We start from the raw sequence: 15544 nt of genomic DNA, 5'->3' as shown, positions 1-15544 counted from the left end.
ACATTGCACTGCACCCTGTCAGAGAAGGCTAGCGCTTGGGCCAGCCTGCCGAGCTTCAGGGCACACTGACACCACAACGCAGGGTCTCTGTGCGTGCAAGAGTACAATTATTTGTGTGGGTCATTGTTGTGGGGTAGGGGGCCACGACAGAAGTTGAGAAAAGTGTCGGTGGATATTAAACAACGAGGCACAATTAAAACAACACATTGTTTGACTTCTCCCAGTGATTCTCAATTACTTTTAGGCGCTACGAAGTAGCGTTAGAGCGACCAGTGGGCGCTTTTCAAACATCTAAAAGCAATTAAATCCCCCAGCTTCTACCTGTGAACACTGCAGACGAGGGATGTGGGTTGACGTGGCACTTAAATCATTCATCCGTCCTCCCAGCACCAGGGCGCACAGGTGATCAGGCGCCCACCTCTAATCATGGCTCCGCGCTGCCAGGAGGCGCTCGATGTGGCTTTGTTAGCAGGGCTCTTTCCAGGCCGGGTTTACTGTCCAGAAGCAAACAGGAAATTGAAAAATTAACCGCTGAAGCGACATCTGTTTCCGTGCTCCTCCCTTGTGCAGACCACGAGGACTGCTGCGTATACCCGGGGAGACTAGCAGAGTCGGGCTGGCACCATCAATAGGGCATCCGAAAAATCTGTGCTACATTTGCAGGTCACAACCTTCCGTAAAATACTGCATGGTTAGAATCAATGTTGGAAACATGTGGTAAATGAAGCGCTGTAAAGCTTGCAGGTCAGTAACTGATTTTAACTGGAAGCACTTATTCCACTGAAGCTCACATACATGTTTCCGGCAAAATAACTCGAAAGTGCTATAATTATAAAAAGACACCATAGCGGTGAAGATCTAGTTATAAAAAAAGAGAAAGTCAGACTTCATATTAATTTCCGGCCGGGACAACTAGAGTTCTATGGGCGAAGTTAAACCAGCTCCGGGGGTCATCAACCTCTCAAGGATAATGGTCTTATATAAGAAAATAGCTGTGATAAAATGTATCTTAGAAAAAGAGACAATATGTTAAAACCAGAGACGTTTTACTTAATCTCCAGCCCCCTCCCCCGCTTGATAAAGCCAGTGCTTCTGCTTCAAGCAACCGCTGGGGCCTGTCACACCTGGCTGGAGGCGGGGACGGCGCACCACCTGTGGTGGCGGGTGGGTGTGGACCTCCCGTGGTGGCTGGTGGGTGGGGACCTCCTGTGGTGGCTGGTGCGTGGGGACCACCTGTGGTGGCGGGTGGGTGGGGACCTCCTGTGGTGGCGGGTGGGTGGGGACCTCCTGTGGTGGCTGGTGGGTGGGGACCTCCCGTGGTGGCAGGTGGGTGGGGACCTCCTGTGGTGGCTCAGCTAATGACTGTAGGCTAACTCTCAGACTCACCATAGGTAGCTCCGGCTGCAACAGCCTTTGAGTTTGGGCGCCTGGGGTAGATGGCTCAGGCAGGACAGACCATTTAGTCCACAAACAAAACAAGCATTGTGTTGTGGCCTCTTTCTATCTTATGCATTCTCCCTACTACCTTAATGTTCCCTGCTACTCAGCCAGTGAGTGAGGTCATAGTATGGTTGGAATGTTGACAGTGTTTGTGCTTGGATGAGTGGACAGTTGGAGTGAGAAGGGCTGAGCTGCAGGATGCTGCTCCTGGTGGGGCTTTATCTGTAACCTTCAACTAAGTTAATAAACCTACTTCTTTTATAATCTACGAGCATCCATCTTTGATTACAACACTGGCGACGATTTAAGGAGGAACCAACGCGTGAAAAAAAGAAAGAAACTGAACCTACAGAAAATCTAAGGAGGAGCCAGATTACAGAGGAAAAACCAAGAGAAGAGAGATTGAAAACCTAAGAGAAAAATGGAAAACAAAAGAGACTGAAGTGAAGAAGAATGCCCTGGAAGCCCCACCAGTGTCTTTTCTACCAGACAGCCTGTACTCAACAGAAGTTAGAGGGCGAGTGACCTGTTTAACTTCAAGGCAAGCTGTTTAGTCTACTAGGTATGCAGCAAGCAGGGAGTGCAGTGGCCTGAAGATTGAGAAGGTGGGCTGCTCAGCTGTGCATGGAGCCAGACCTGTTGTCTGGACTGGGCATATTGAGGAAATGGTCTGTTGAACTGCCTGTGTACAGAATTAAAAATGTATGGCACTAAACATTTGGCAATCTAGTAGAAAGTCAGATGGAGGAACAACTGGTGTCCGCTTTTAAACACTATCTGAAGAGTGATCAGTGAACCTGCGCAGCAGCCGCTTGAAGCACCGTCCTTAGGGCACACATTGTGAGTAACATTTACAGTCTACCAGTTCACTGGGTTGCTGAGTTTCCCCATCTCCTATTCTACAAGAGAGATCATTGGGTACCTGATCTGTTTCCAGGAAGCTTTCTGAGAGGAAGACAACAGCGCCGACCTGGCACGTGGGAACAGCTCATGTGCATTGAAGAACATGTGTGCCAATTTTTCATATGAGGATAAAGAACTGTGCGTTCATTTAAATGGGATAAACTGTACAGTGGCAATGTATTCGGGTGAGAAGTCGCTCACCGGCGTGGAGTATTTGAATATTTTCCTGGAATAACTTAACTTTACTGTCATGTGCATTTTACTCAATACCATACATTGCTTGAGTGTATTTTTCAATACTGCTACCCTCTATTTTAAAGATGCATTGGGTTGAATTGAGTAATGTTATGTTTATGCTGACGTTGTTTGCTGCTGCTGAAATTAATTTTTATTGCTGTATTGAATTGAGAAATGTTATGCTGTTACTGACATGTTTTAAAGATGCTGAGTCGTGGCATGTATGTTACGCATGGGAGGTGCACCCTAATGCTATTTTAGCATGAAATTTTGCTTACCATATTTTACGTGTGCATATTGGCCTGAAGTTTTAAAGCCATGCTTGATTTTAGAGATGTATAATTTGAGGTTGGATGCTAGAGTCACGTGCAGAGTGACATTCTTATGTTGTGATATTAGTATTTTGATCCATATTTGGGATTGTGTTTTTGACCATCCTTCCTAAGGGGTTAAGGATATGGGGGCAGTGTGTTAAGCCCAATGTTAAGGGGGATACACCCCAGTGATATGTGTCAATCCTTCCTATGGGGTTAAGGATGTGGGGGCAGTGTGTTAAGCCCAATGTCAAGGGGGGGTACACCCCAGTGATATTTGTCAATCCTTCCTATAGGATTAAGGATGTGCGGGCAGTGTGTTAAGCCCAATGTCAAGGGGCGGTACACCCCATTGATATTTGTCAATCCTTCCTATGGGGTTAAGGATGTGGGGCAGTGTTTTAGGCCCAATGTTAACCACTTCGCTGCCAGGCCTTTTCCCCCTCCTGTGCCAGGCCTTTTTTTGCCTATTTGGGGCAGTTCGCGCTTAGGCCCGCATAACTTTTTGTCCACATAAGCTAACCAAGCCAAATTTGCGTCCTTTTTTTCCAACATCCTAGGGATTCTGGAGGTACCCAGACTTTGTGGGTTCCCCTGAAAGAGGCCAAGAAATTGGCCAAAATACAGGGAAAATTTTGTTTTTTTCAAAAAAATTGGAAAAAGTGGCTGCAGAAGAAGGCTTGTGGTTTTTCCCCTAAAAATGGCATCAACAAAGGGTTTGCGGTGCTAAACTCAGCAGCTTCCCAGCTTTCAGGAACAGGCAGACTTGAATCCGAAAACCCAATTTTTCAACACAATTTTGGCATTTTACTGGGGCATACCCCATTTGTGCAATTTTTTGTGCTTTCAGCCTCCTTCCAGTCAGTGACAGGAATGGTCATGAAACCAATGCTGGATCCCAGAAACCTAAACATTTCTGAAAAGTAGACAAAATTCTGAATTCAGCAAGGGGTCATTTGTGTAGATCCTACAAGGGTTTCCTACAGAAAATAACAGCTGAAAAAGAAAAATATTGAAATTGAGGTGAAAAAAACATCAATTTTTCTCTACTTTTTACTCTGTAACTTTTCCCTGCAATGTCAGATTATCGAAAGCAATATACCGTTACGTCTGCTGGACTCCTCTGGTTGCGGGGATATATAGGGTTTGTAGGTTCATCAAGAACCCGAGGAACCCAGAGCCAATAAATGAGCTGCACCCTGCAGTGCGTTTTCATTCTATACCGGGTATACAGTAATTCATTTGCTGAAATATAAGGAGTAAAAAATAGCTATCAAGAAAACCTTTGCATTTCCAAAAAGGGCACAAGATAAGGTGTTGAGGAGCAGTGGTTATTTGCACATCTCTGAATTCCGGGGTGACCATAGTAGCACGTGAATTACATGGAATTTCTCAAATAGATGTCTTTTTTACACACACCCCTATATTTGGAAGGAATAAATGTAGAGAAAGACAAGGGGCAATAACACTTGTTTTGCCATTCTATGTTCCCCCAAGTCTCCCGATAAAAATGATACCTCCCTTGTTTGGGTAGGCCTAGCGCCCGCGACAGGATATGCCCCAAAACACAACGTGGACACATCACAGAAAACAGAGCTGTTTTTAGCAAAGTGACTACCTGTAGATTTTGGCCTCTAGCTCAGCCGCCACCTAGGGAAACCTACCAAACCTGTGCATTTCTGAAAACTAGAGACCTAGGGGAATCCAAGGAGGGGTGACTTGTGTGGCTCGGACCAGGTTCTGTTACCCAGAATCCTTTGTAAACCTCAAAATTTGGCTAAAAAAACACATGTTCCTCACATTTCTGTGGCAGAAAGTTCTGGAATCTGAGAGGAGCAACAAATTTCCTTCCACCCAGCATTCCCCCACGTCTCCCGATAAAAATGATACCTCACTTGTGTGGGTAGGCCTAGCGCCCGCGACAGGATATGCCCCAAAACACAACCTGGACACATCACAGAAAACAGAGCTGTTTTTAGCAAAGTGACTACCTGTAGATTTTGGCCTCTAGCTCAGCCGCCACCTAGGGAAACCTACCAAACCTGTGCATTTCTGAAAACTAGAGACCTAGGGGAATCCAAGGAGGGGTGACTTGTGTGGCTCGGACCAGGTTCGGTTACCCAGAATCCTTTGCAAACCTCAAAATTTGGCTAAAAAAACACATGTTCCTCACATTTCTGTGGCAGAAAGTTCTGGAATCTGAGAGGAGCCACAAATTTCCTTCCACCTAGCGTTCCCCCACGTCTCCCGATAAAAATGATACCTCACTTGTGTGGGTAGGCCTAGCGCCCGCGACAGGATATGCCCCAAAACACAACGTGGACATATCACAGAAAACAGAGCTGTTTTTAGCAAAGTGACTACCTGTAGATTTTGGCCTCTAGCTCAGCCGCCACCTAGGGAAACCTACCAAACCTGTGCATTTCTGAAAACTAGAGACCTAGGGGGATCCAAGGAGGGGTGACTTGCGGGGCTCGGACCAGGTTCTGTTACCCAGAATCCTTTGCAAACCTCAAAATTTGGCTAAAAAAACACATGTTCCTCAAATTTCTCTGGCAGAAAGTTCTGGAATCTGAGAGGAGCCACAAATTTCCTTCCACCCAGCGTTCCCCCACGTCTCCCGATAAAAATGATACCTCACTTGTGTGGGTAGGCCTAGCGCCCGCGACAGGATATGCCCCAAAACACAACGTGGACATATCACAGAAAACAGAGCTGTTTTTAGCAAAGTGACTACCTGTAGATTTTGGCCTCTAGCTCAGCCACCACCTAGGGAAACCTACCAAACCTGTGCATTTCTGAAAACTAGAGACCTAGGGGAATCCAAGATGGGGTGACTTGCGGGGCTCGGACCAGGTTCTGTTACCCAGAATCCTTTGCAAACCTCAAAATTTGGCTAAAAAAACACATGTCCCTCACATTTCTGTGGCAGAAAGTTCTGGAATCTGAGAGGAGCTACAAATTTCCTTCCACCCAGCGTTCCCCCAAGTCTCCCGATAAAAATGATACCTCACTTGCGTGGGTAGGCCTAGCGCCGGCGACAGGAAACACCCCAAAGCGCAACGTGGACACATCCTAAATTTTGGAAAAAAACAGAGGTGTTTTTTGCGAAGTGCCTACCTGTAGATTTTGGCCTCTAGCTCAGCCGGCACCTAGGGAAACCTACCAAACCTGTGCATTTCTGAAAACTAGAGACCTAGGGGAATCCAAGGAGGTGTGACTTGCGGGGCTCGGACCAGGTTCTGTTACCCAGAATCCTTTGCAAACCTCAAAATGTGGCTAAAAAAACACATGTTCCTCACATTTCTGTGGCAGAAAGTTCTGGAATCTGAGAGAAGCTACAAATTTCCTTCCACCCAGCGTTCCCCCAAGTCTCCCGATAAAAATGATACCTCACTTGCGTGGGTAGGCCTAGCGCCGGCGACAGGAAACACCCCAAAGCGCAACGTGGACACATCCTAAATTTTGGAAAAAAACAGAGGTGTTTTTTGCGAAGTGCCTACCTGTAGATTTTGGCCTCTAGCTCAGCCGGCACCTAGGGAAAGCTACCAAACCTGTGCATTTCTGAAAACTAGAGACCTAGGGGAATCCAAGGAGGGGTGACTTGCGGGGCTCGGACCAGGTTCTGTTACCCAGAATCCTTTGCAAACCTCAAAATTTGGCTAAAAATACACATGTTACTCACATTTCTGTGGCAGAAAGTTCTGGAATCTGAGAGGAGCCACAAATTTCCTTCCACCTAGCGTTCCCCCACGTCTCCCGATAAAAATGATACCTCACTTGTGTGGGTAGGCCTAGCGCCCGCGACAGGATATGCCCCAAAACACAACGTGGACATATCACAGAAAACAGAGCTGTTTTTAGCAAAGTGACTACCTGTAGATTTTGGCCTCTAGCTCAGCCGCCACCTAGGGAAACCTACCAAACCTATGCATTTCTGAAAACTAGAGACCTAGGGGGATCCAAGGAGGGGTGACTTGCGGGGCTCGGACCAGGTTCTGTTACCCAGAATCCTTTGCAAACCTCAAAATTTGGCTAAAAAAACACATGTTCCTCAAATTTCTGTGGCAGAAAGTTCTGGAATCTGAGAGGAGCCACAAATTTCCTTCCACCCAGCGTTCCCCAACGTCTCCCGATAAAAATGATACCTCACTTGTGTGGGTAGGCCTAGCGCCCGCGACAGGATATGCCCCAAAACACAACGTGGACATATCACAGAAAACAGAGCTGTTTTTAGCAAAGTGACTACCTGTAGATTTTGGCCTCTAGCTCAGCCGCCACCTAGGGAAACCTACCAAACCTATGCATTTCTGAAAACTAGAGACCTAGTGGAATCCAAGGAGGGGTAACTTGCGGGGCTCGGACCAGGTTCTGTTACCCAGAATCCTTTGCAAACCTCAAAATGTGGCTAAAAAAACACATGTTCCTCAAATTTCTGTGGCAGAAAGTTCTGGAATCTGAGAGGAGCCACAAATTTCCTTCCACCCAGCGTTCCCCCTCGTCTCCCGATAAAAATGATACCTCACTTGTGTGGGTAGGCCTAGCGCCCGCGACAGGATATGCCCCAAAACACAACGTGGACATATCACAGAAAACAGAGCTGTTTTTAGCAAAGTGACTACCTGTAGATTTTGGCCTCTAGCTCAGCCGCCACCTAGGGAAACCTACCAAACCTATGCATTTCTGAAAACTAGAGACCTAGTGGAATCCAAGGAGGGGTGACTTGTGTGGCTCGGACCAGGTTCTGTTACCCAGAATCCTTTGCAAACCTCAAAATTTGGCTAAAAATACACATGTTACTCACATTTCTGTGGCAGAAAGTTCTGGAATCTGAGAGGAGCTACAAATTTCCTTCCACCCAGCGTTCCCCCAAGTCTCCCGATAAAAATGATACCTCACTTGCGTGGGTAGGCCTAGCGCCGGCGACAGGAAACACCCCAAAGCGCAACGTGGACACATCCTAAATTTTGGAAAAAAACAGAGGTGTTTTTTGCGAAGTGCCTACCTGTAGATTTTGGCCTCTAGCTCAGCCGGCACCTAGGGAAACCTACCAAACCTGTGCATTTCTGAAAACTAGAGACCTAGGGGAATCCAAGGAGGGGTGACTTGCGGGGCTCGGACCAGGTTCTGTTACCCAGAATCCTTTGCAAACCTCAAAATTTGGCTAAAAATACACATGTTACTCACATTTCTGTGGCAGAAAGTTCTGGAATCTGAGAGGAGCCACAAATTTCCTTCTACCCAGCGTTCCCCCAAGTCTCCCGATAAAAATTATACATCACTTGTGTGGGTAGGACTAGCGCCCATGAAAGGAAAGGGCCCAAAACACAACGTGGACACATCACATTTTTTTATAAAAAGCAGTGCCTACCTGTGGATTTTGGCCTGTAGCTCAGCCGACACCTGAGGAAACCTAGCAAACCAGTGCATTTTTGAAAACTAGAAACCCAGGGGAATCCAAGATGGGGTGACTTGCGGGGCTCAGACCTGGTTATGTTACCCAGAATCCTTTGCAAACATCAAAATTTGGCCCAAAAAACACTTTTTCCTCTCATTTCGGTGACAGAAAGTTCTGGAATCTGAGAGGAGCCACAAATGTCCTTCCACCCAGCGTTCCCCTAAGTCTCTCGATAAAAATGGTACATCACTTCTGTGGGTAGGCCTAGCGCCCACAAAAGGAAATGGCCTAAAACACAACGTGGACACAACATATTTTTTCACAGAAAACAGAGGTGTTTTTTGCAAGGTGCCTACCTGTGGTGTTTGGCCTGTAGCTCAGCCGGCCCCAGGGGGGGGGGCAGAAATGGCCTAAAATAAATTTGCCCCCCCAACCCCCACCCTCCCCCGCCGGGAGCGACCCTTGCCTACGGGGTCGCTCCCCCTGCGTGACATTGGCACCAAAAAACAAATCCCCGGTGCCTAGTGGTTTCTGCCCCCTTGGGGGCAGGTTGACCTAAACTCAGCCAATCTGCCCCCAAGGGGGGCAGAAATGGCCTAAATACAATTTGTCCCCCAGGGGAGCGACTTTTGCCTGATGGGTCGCTCCCCATCTCTAAAAAAAAAAAAACAAAGAAAAAAAAGAAAAATTCCCCTGGCGCCTAGAGGTTTCTGCCCCCCCCCCCCCCCCGGGGGCAGATCAGCCTAATAATAGGCCGATCTGCCCCCCGGGGGGGCAGAAATGGCCTAAAATAAATTTGCCCCCCCAACACCCACCCCCCCCCCGGGAGCGACCCTTGCCTACGGGGTCGCTCCCCCTGCGTCACATTGGCGCCAAAAAACAAATCCCCGGTGCCTAGTGGTTTCTGCCCCCTTGGGGGCAGATTGACCTAAAATTGGCCAATCTGCCCCCAGGGGGGCAGAAATGGTCTAAATACAATTTGCCCCCCCAGGGGAGCGACCCTTGCCTGATGGGTCGCTCCCCATCTCTAAAAAAAAGAAACAACAAAAAAAAAACACACAAAAAAAAAATTGCCCTGGCGCCTAGAGTGTTCTGCCCCCCCCCCCGGGGGCAGTTCGGCCTAATAATAGGCCGATCTGTCCCCCGGGGGGGGCAGAAATGGCCTAAAATAAATTTGCCCCCCCAACCCCCACCCCCCGCCCCCCGGGAGCGACCCTTGCCTACGGGGTCGCTCCCCCTGCGTGACATTGGCGCCAAAAAACAAATCCCCGGTGCCTAGTGGTTTCTGCCCCCTTGGGGGCAGATTGACCTAAAATCGGCCAATCTGCCCCCAGGGGGGCAGAAATGGTCTAAATACAATTTGCCCCCCAGGGGAGCGACCCTTGCCTGATGGGTCGCTCCCCATCTCTAAAAAAAAGAAAGAACAAAAAAAAAAAACACAAAAAAAAAAATTGCCCTGGCGCCTAGAGGTTTCTTCCCCCCCTGGGGGCAGATCGGCCTAATAATAGGCCGATCTGCCCCCAGGGGGGGCAGAAATGGCCTAAAATAAATTGCCCTCCCCCCCAGGGAGCGACCCTTGCCTAAGGGGTCGCTCCCTTTGCGTGAAATTCACGCAAAGAAAAAACTCCCTGGTGTCTAGTGGTTTCTACCCCCCTTGGGGGCAGATTGGCCTCATCAAAATAGGCCAATCTGCCCCCAAGGGAGGCAGAAATGGCCAAAATATAATTTTCCCCCAAGGGGAGCGACCCTTGCCTAAGGGGTCGCTCCCCACCAAAAAAAAAAAAAATGAAACAAAAAAAAAAAAAAAAAAAAAAAATGGTCCCTGGTGCCTAGAGGTTTCTGCCCCCCCTGGGGGCAGAAAAGGCCTTTTCAAAAAAATGCCCCCCCTGGGAGCGACCCTTGCCCAAGGGGTCGCTCCCTTTGGTCAATTTCAATGAAAAAAAAAAAAAATCCCTGGTGTCTAGTGGGGTTTCAAAAGCCGGATTGCAAGCAATCCGGCTTTTGAAACCCTCGGAGGGACTTCAAAGGGAAGGAAATACTTTTCCTTCCCTTTGAAGCCCCTCCGGGCCTCCCAAGTGATTGAAAAAGAAATGCTTTTGCATTTCTTTTTCAATCGCGCTGGAAGCAGAGCTTCCAGCGCGACTAGGGAGGCCCCTGTGACAAATCAGCGCGCGCTCGCGCGCTGACGTCACAGGGGGGGGTGGGGGGGGTCGGGGGTGGAAGGGGAAGGGATTCCCCGGTCAGCCCTGACCTGGGGGGGTGGGGGGGCGTCCCTCGGGAGGAGCGCTAGCGCTTCTCCCGAGGGAAGCATTCAGGACGTAATGGTTACGTCCATGGCGCCACACGGGCGCTGCCATGGACGTAACCATTACGTCCGTGGCGGGGAAGGGGTTAAGGGGTAGATAGTTACATCCCAATGCAGTAGAGGGTAGGTGAAACCCTGGTCCTGTTCGAGTATAGGGTGATGGGAGAATGTGATTACACCCAGTGCAGTAGAGGGTAGGTGAAACCCTGGTTCTGTTTAAGTGAATCGTGATAGGGGTACATGTTTACACCCCAACGCAGTGGAGGGTAGGTGAGACCCTGGTTCTCTTTAAGTGAATGGTGATGGGGTAGGTGGTTACGCCCCAATGCAGTAGAGGTGAAATACACTCTAGTCCTGTTGAGGGTTGAGTTGTGGAAGGCAACAGGTTGGTCCTGTTATAGTGTGCATGATGTGGAGGGGAACAGGTAGTTAGTGTTCTCTGTTGGGTGAGCAGGGAAGTTTTGTGTTATTTGTAGACTTGTATTGTAAATTTGTGGAACATATTGATTAACTGTTTTTTTACCTTCTTACATCCCATTGGAGTATTGAAGTTATGCAGAATGAGCGTTTGTTAACCTGTTCTGTTTATTTCGATGGGGTGGTACTCAGTTTTGGAAGAAGGTTGATGAAGGGTGTTTTGCCGTTTTCCGTTCTGTTGAATATTTCATTGTTTTGTTAAGGGGGGAGATGTGTTGTGGCCTCTTTCTATCTTATGCATTCTCCCTACTACCTTAATGTTCCCTGCTACTCAGCCAGTGAGTGAGGTCATAGTATGGTTGGAATGTTGACAGTGTTTGTGCTTGGATGAGTGGACAGTTGGAGTGAGAAGGGCTGAGCTGCAGGATGCTGCTCCTGGTGGGGCTTTATCTGTAACCTTCAACTAAGTTAATAAACCTACTTCTTTTATAATCTACGAGCATCCATCTTTGATTACAACACATTGGCAAAGCCAATAGCTCATGGTGCTCTCAGCTTTGCCAATGTGTTTTAGCCATGTTGTGCACCAGTGTGGCTGCTGCTCAGCATGGCTAAACGTTAGTGGGGGTAAATGAGAGTGGAGTGTCATAAAATGGAGTAGACTGGAGTGTTTTGGAGTGGTGTAGAGTGGAGTGAAGTAGAGCGGCAAGGAGTGGCATGCACTGTAAGGTGTCCTGGAGGGAATGGAGTAGGGTGGGATAGAGGTGAATGGAGTAGAGTGTCATAAAGTGGAGTGAAGTAGAGTTTTATAGTGTAGAGTGTCAGTGTACAGTATTGTAGACTGTAGTGTCATAGAGGGCATTGAGTTTGAGTAAAGTTGTGTACAGTGCATTGGCGTAGAGTGCAGTGCTGTAGAGTGGTCCAGAGTGCAGTGGCATAGAGTGGGTTGTTTCAGACTAGCGTGAAGTGGCACAGAGTGGAGTAGCGCAGGGTATTGTGCAGAGGTGTAGAGCAGAGGGGAGTATAGATCGGTGGCGTAGGGTAGAGGGGTGTAGAGTGTAGTGATGTGGAGTAAACAATAGATTAGAGTGGCATTGAGTTATGCAGAGTGTTGTGGCATAGAGTGCATTGGAGTAGAGTGCAATAGAGTGGCGTAGAGTTGAGAGTGTGGTAGCGTAGAGAGCAGTGACACAATGGTGAAAAGTTGAATAGAGTATCATAAAGTGAAGTGACACAGAGTGCACTTGTGTGGAGTCTCATAGTGTGTACTGACGTAGAATGTTACAGAGTAGAGTATAGTGGCATAGAGTGCAGTGGTACAGAGTAGTTGGCATAGAGTGCATTTGTTTTGAGTAAAGTGGTGATTGCATTAGCGAATAGTGCAGTGGTTTAGAGTAGAGTGGTGTAGAAGGCAGTGGCATAGAACAGTGCATAGCAGAATGGTGTAGAGTGGCACAGCACAGAGTGCAGTGGTGCAGAGGTTCAGTGGCATACAACATAGTGGCATAGAGTGGATTGTTTCAGAGTAGAGTGAAGTGGTGTAGAGTGGAGTGGTGCAGGGTAGAGAGCAGTGGTACAGAGTAGAGTGCAGTGGCATAGCATAGTGGTGTAGAGGGCAGTTGTGTAGAGTGGTGCACAGTAGAGTAGCGTTGCTTAGAGTGCAGTGGCTTAGAGTGGAATGGAGCAGAAAGGTGTTGAAGGCCATAGATTTTATTAATGTAAACTAGATTGCTTCAGAGTAGAGTGAAGTGGCATGGAGTGGTGCAGAGTAAAGTGGAGAGGTGTACAGTAAACTGTAATGGCATAGAGTAGTGGCGTAGAGTGCACTGGCATAGAACACAGTGTTGGAGAGTAGAGTGGAATGGCACAGAGTGGAGCGGTGTAGAATAGAATGGAGTGGTGCAGAGTACAGTGGTGAAGAGTGCAGTGGTGCACAGTAGAGTGGGGTAGAATGCACTGTCTTAGAATAGAGTTGTGCACAGTGGAGTAGAGAGGCATACAGGGAAGTGGTATAGAGTGCTTGGTGCACAGTATATTAGAGTAGCATAGAGTGCAGTGGCCTAGATTTGAGTGGTGCAAAGTAGATTGCAGTGGGGCAGAGTGGGGTGCCATAGAGTGCAATGGGGTAGAGTGGATTGTTTCAGAGTCAAGTGGAGCGGTGCAGGGTAGAGTGCAGAGGTGTAGAGTAGAGTGGTGAAGAGTGCAGTGGCATGGCATTAAAGTGGTGTGGAGTGATGCAGAGTGCAGTGGCATAAAGCACGTTATCACAGAATGCAGTAGAGTGGTGTAAAGTTGAGTGGCGCAGAGCACAGTGCATTGGGGTAGAGTGCGGTGCCATAGAGTGTATTGGCATAGACTAGGGTGATGTAGAGTAGAGTGGTGCAGAGAGCAGTAGCATAGAGTACAGTGGTTCAGAGTAGAATAGAGTGATGGAGAGTGCATGGACATAGAGCACAGCGGTGTAGAGTGGTGTAGCATGCAGTGGTGTAGTGTTCAGTGGCACAGTGTGCAGTGGTACTGAGTAGGCTGGCACTGAGTTCAGTGATGGAGAGTGCAGTCTTGCAGAGTGGAGTGTCATAAAGTGCAGTGGCATAGAGTAGAGTGACATACAGTGGCGCACAGTAGACTGCACAGAGAGCAGTGGCATGGAGTACAGTATAGCAAAGAAAAGAGTAGCATAGAATGTCACAACAGAGTACAATGGTGTAGAGTGGCATAGAGTGCAGTGTTGCACAGTAGAGTGGGGTTGAGTTCAGTGTGGGAGAGTGCAGTCTTGCAGAGTTGAATGTGTTGGAATGCAGTGGTATAGAGTAGAGTGGCTTAAAGTAGAATGACCCAGAGTAGAGTGGTATAGAGTAGAGTGTTGCAGACAGGAATAACAAAGATTACAGTAGTGCAAAGTAGAATAGGGTGGAGTAGCATGCACTGGCGTAGATTGTTGCAGAGTAGAGTATGGTGGCATAGAGTGCAGTTGTGCAGAATAGTTGGCTTAGAGTGTAGTGGCTTAGAGTACATTGGTCTGAGTAATGTGATATTTACTGCATTGGTGTAGAGTGCAGTGCTTTAGAGTAGAGTGGTGTAGAGTGCATTGGCGTGTGGTAGAGTAACACAGAATGCAGTAGTGTAGTGTAGATTGTTTCAGAGTAGAGTGAAGTACAGTAGAGTGGAGTGGTGCAGAGTAGTTTGGAATTGTGCAGGGTAGAGTGGAGTGTCTTAGAGTAGCAGCATAGAGCGGAGTCGTGAAGAGTACAGTGGTGCAGAGTAGAATAGAGTGCATAGATTGCAGTGACAGAGTGCAATACTGTAAAGAGGTGTAACATGCAGTGTCGTAGAGTGCAGTGGTGCAGAGTAGACTAGTTTTGAGTTCAGTGACAGAGAGTGCAGTCGTGCAGAGTAGTGTTATAGAGTGCAGTGCCATACAGTAGAGTGGCGTAGAGTGGCACAGATTATAGTGTGCAGAGAGGAGTGGTGTAGAGCACAATGGTGCAGAGAAGAATAGAGTGGCGTAGAGTACAATGACATAGAGCACAATGGTGTAAAGTGGTGTAGCGTGCAGTGGCATAGCATGCAGTAGCAGAGAGTGCAGTGGTGCAGAGAAGAGTGGTGTTGAGTTCAGTGGGAGAGAGTGCTGTCTTGCAGAATAGAGTTTTGTAGAGTACAGTGGCACAGAGTAGAGTGGGACAGAGCAGAGTGGCACAGAGTATAGTGCTACAGAGTAGTGGTGTTGAGTTCAGTGGCAGAGAGTGCAGTCTTGTAGAGTAGAGTATCATAGGGTGCAGTGACATAGAGTGGTGTAGAATGAAGTGACAGAGAGTGCATTCTTGCAGAGCAGAGATTCATAGAGTGCAGACACGTACAGTGGTGCAGAGAGCAGTGGCATAGAGTACAGTGGTGCATAGTAGAATAGAGTGGTGTAGATTGCAGTGATAGAGCAAAATGGTGTAAACTGCTGTAGCATGCAGTGGTGTAGGGTGTTGCGTTCAGTGGCATAGAGTGCAGTTCTACAGAGTAGAGTCATAGAGTGCAGTGGCATAGCGTAGAGTGGCGTAGAGTAAAGTGGCATAGAGTACAGTGGTGAAGAGTAGAATAGAGTAGCGTAGTGTGCAGTGACATAGAGTGCAGTGATGTAGTGTTGCAGAGTAGAGTAAAGTGGTGTAGAGTGCAATGGTGCAGAGTAGTTCTCACAGAGTGAAGTTGCTTAGAGTGCATTGGTTTTAAGTGAAGTGGCATAAAATGCAGTGACTTAGAGTAGAATGGTGTGGAGGGCAGTAGAGTAGAGTGGCACAGAGTATTGTAGAGTAGCATAAAGTGGTACAATATAGAGTGCAGTGGCAAACAGTGCAGTGGTGTAGAGTAGATTGTTTCAGAGTGGAGTGGTGCAGGCTAGATTAGAGTGGTGCAGGGTGCAGTGCAGTGGCATAGAGTAGTGGCATAGAATGCACTGGCATAGAGTGTAGTGGTATTGAGGACAGTGTTCCAGGGTAGAGTGGCGTAGGGTGGAATGGCATAGAGTGGAGAGGAGCAAAGTAG

The sequence above is a fragment of the Pleurodeles waltl genome, chromosome 4_1 (assembly GCF_031143425.1).
Source record: "Pleurodeles waltl isolate 20211129_DDA chromosome 4_1, aPleWal1.hap1.20221129, whole genome shotgun sequence".
Classification (NCBI taxonomy): domain Eukaryota; kingdom Metazoa; phylum Chordata; class Amphibia; order Caudata; family Salamandridae; genus Pleurodeles; species Pleurodeles waltl.
This window is presented reverse-complemented; position numbering follows the sequence as displayed.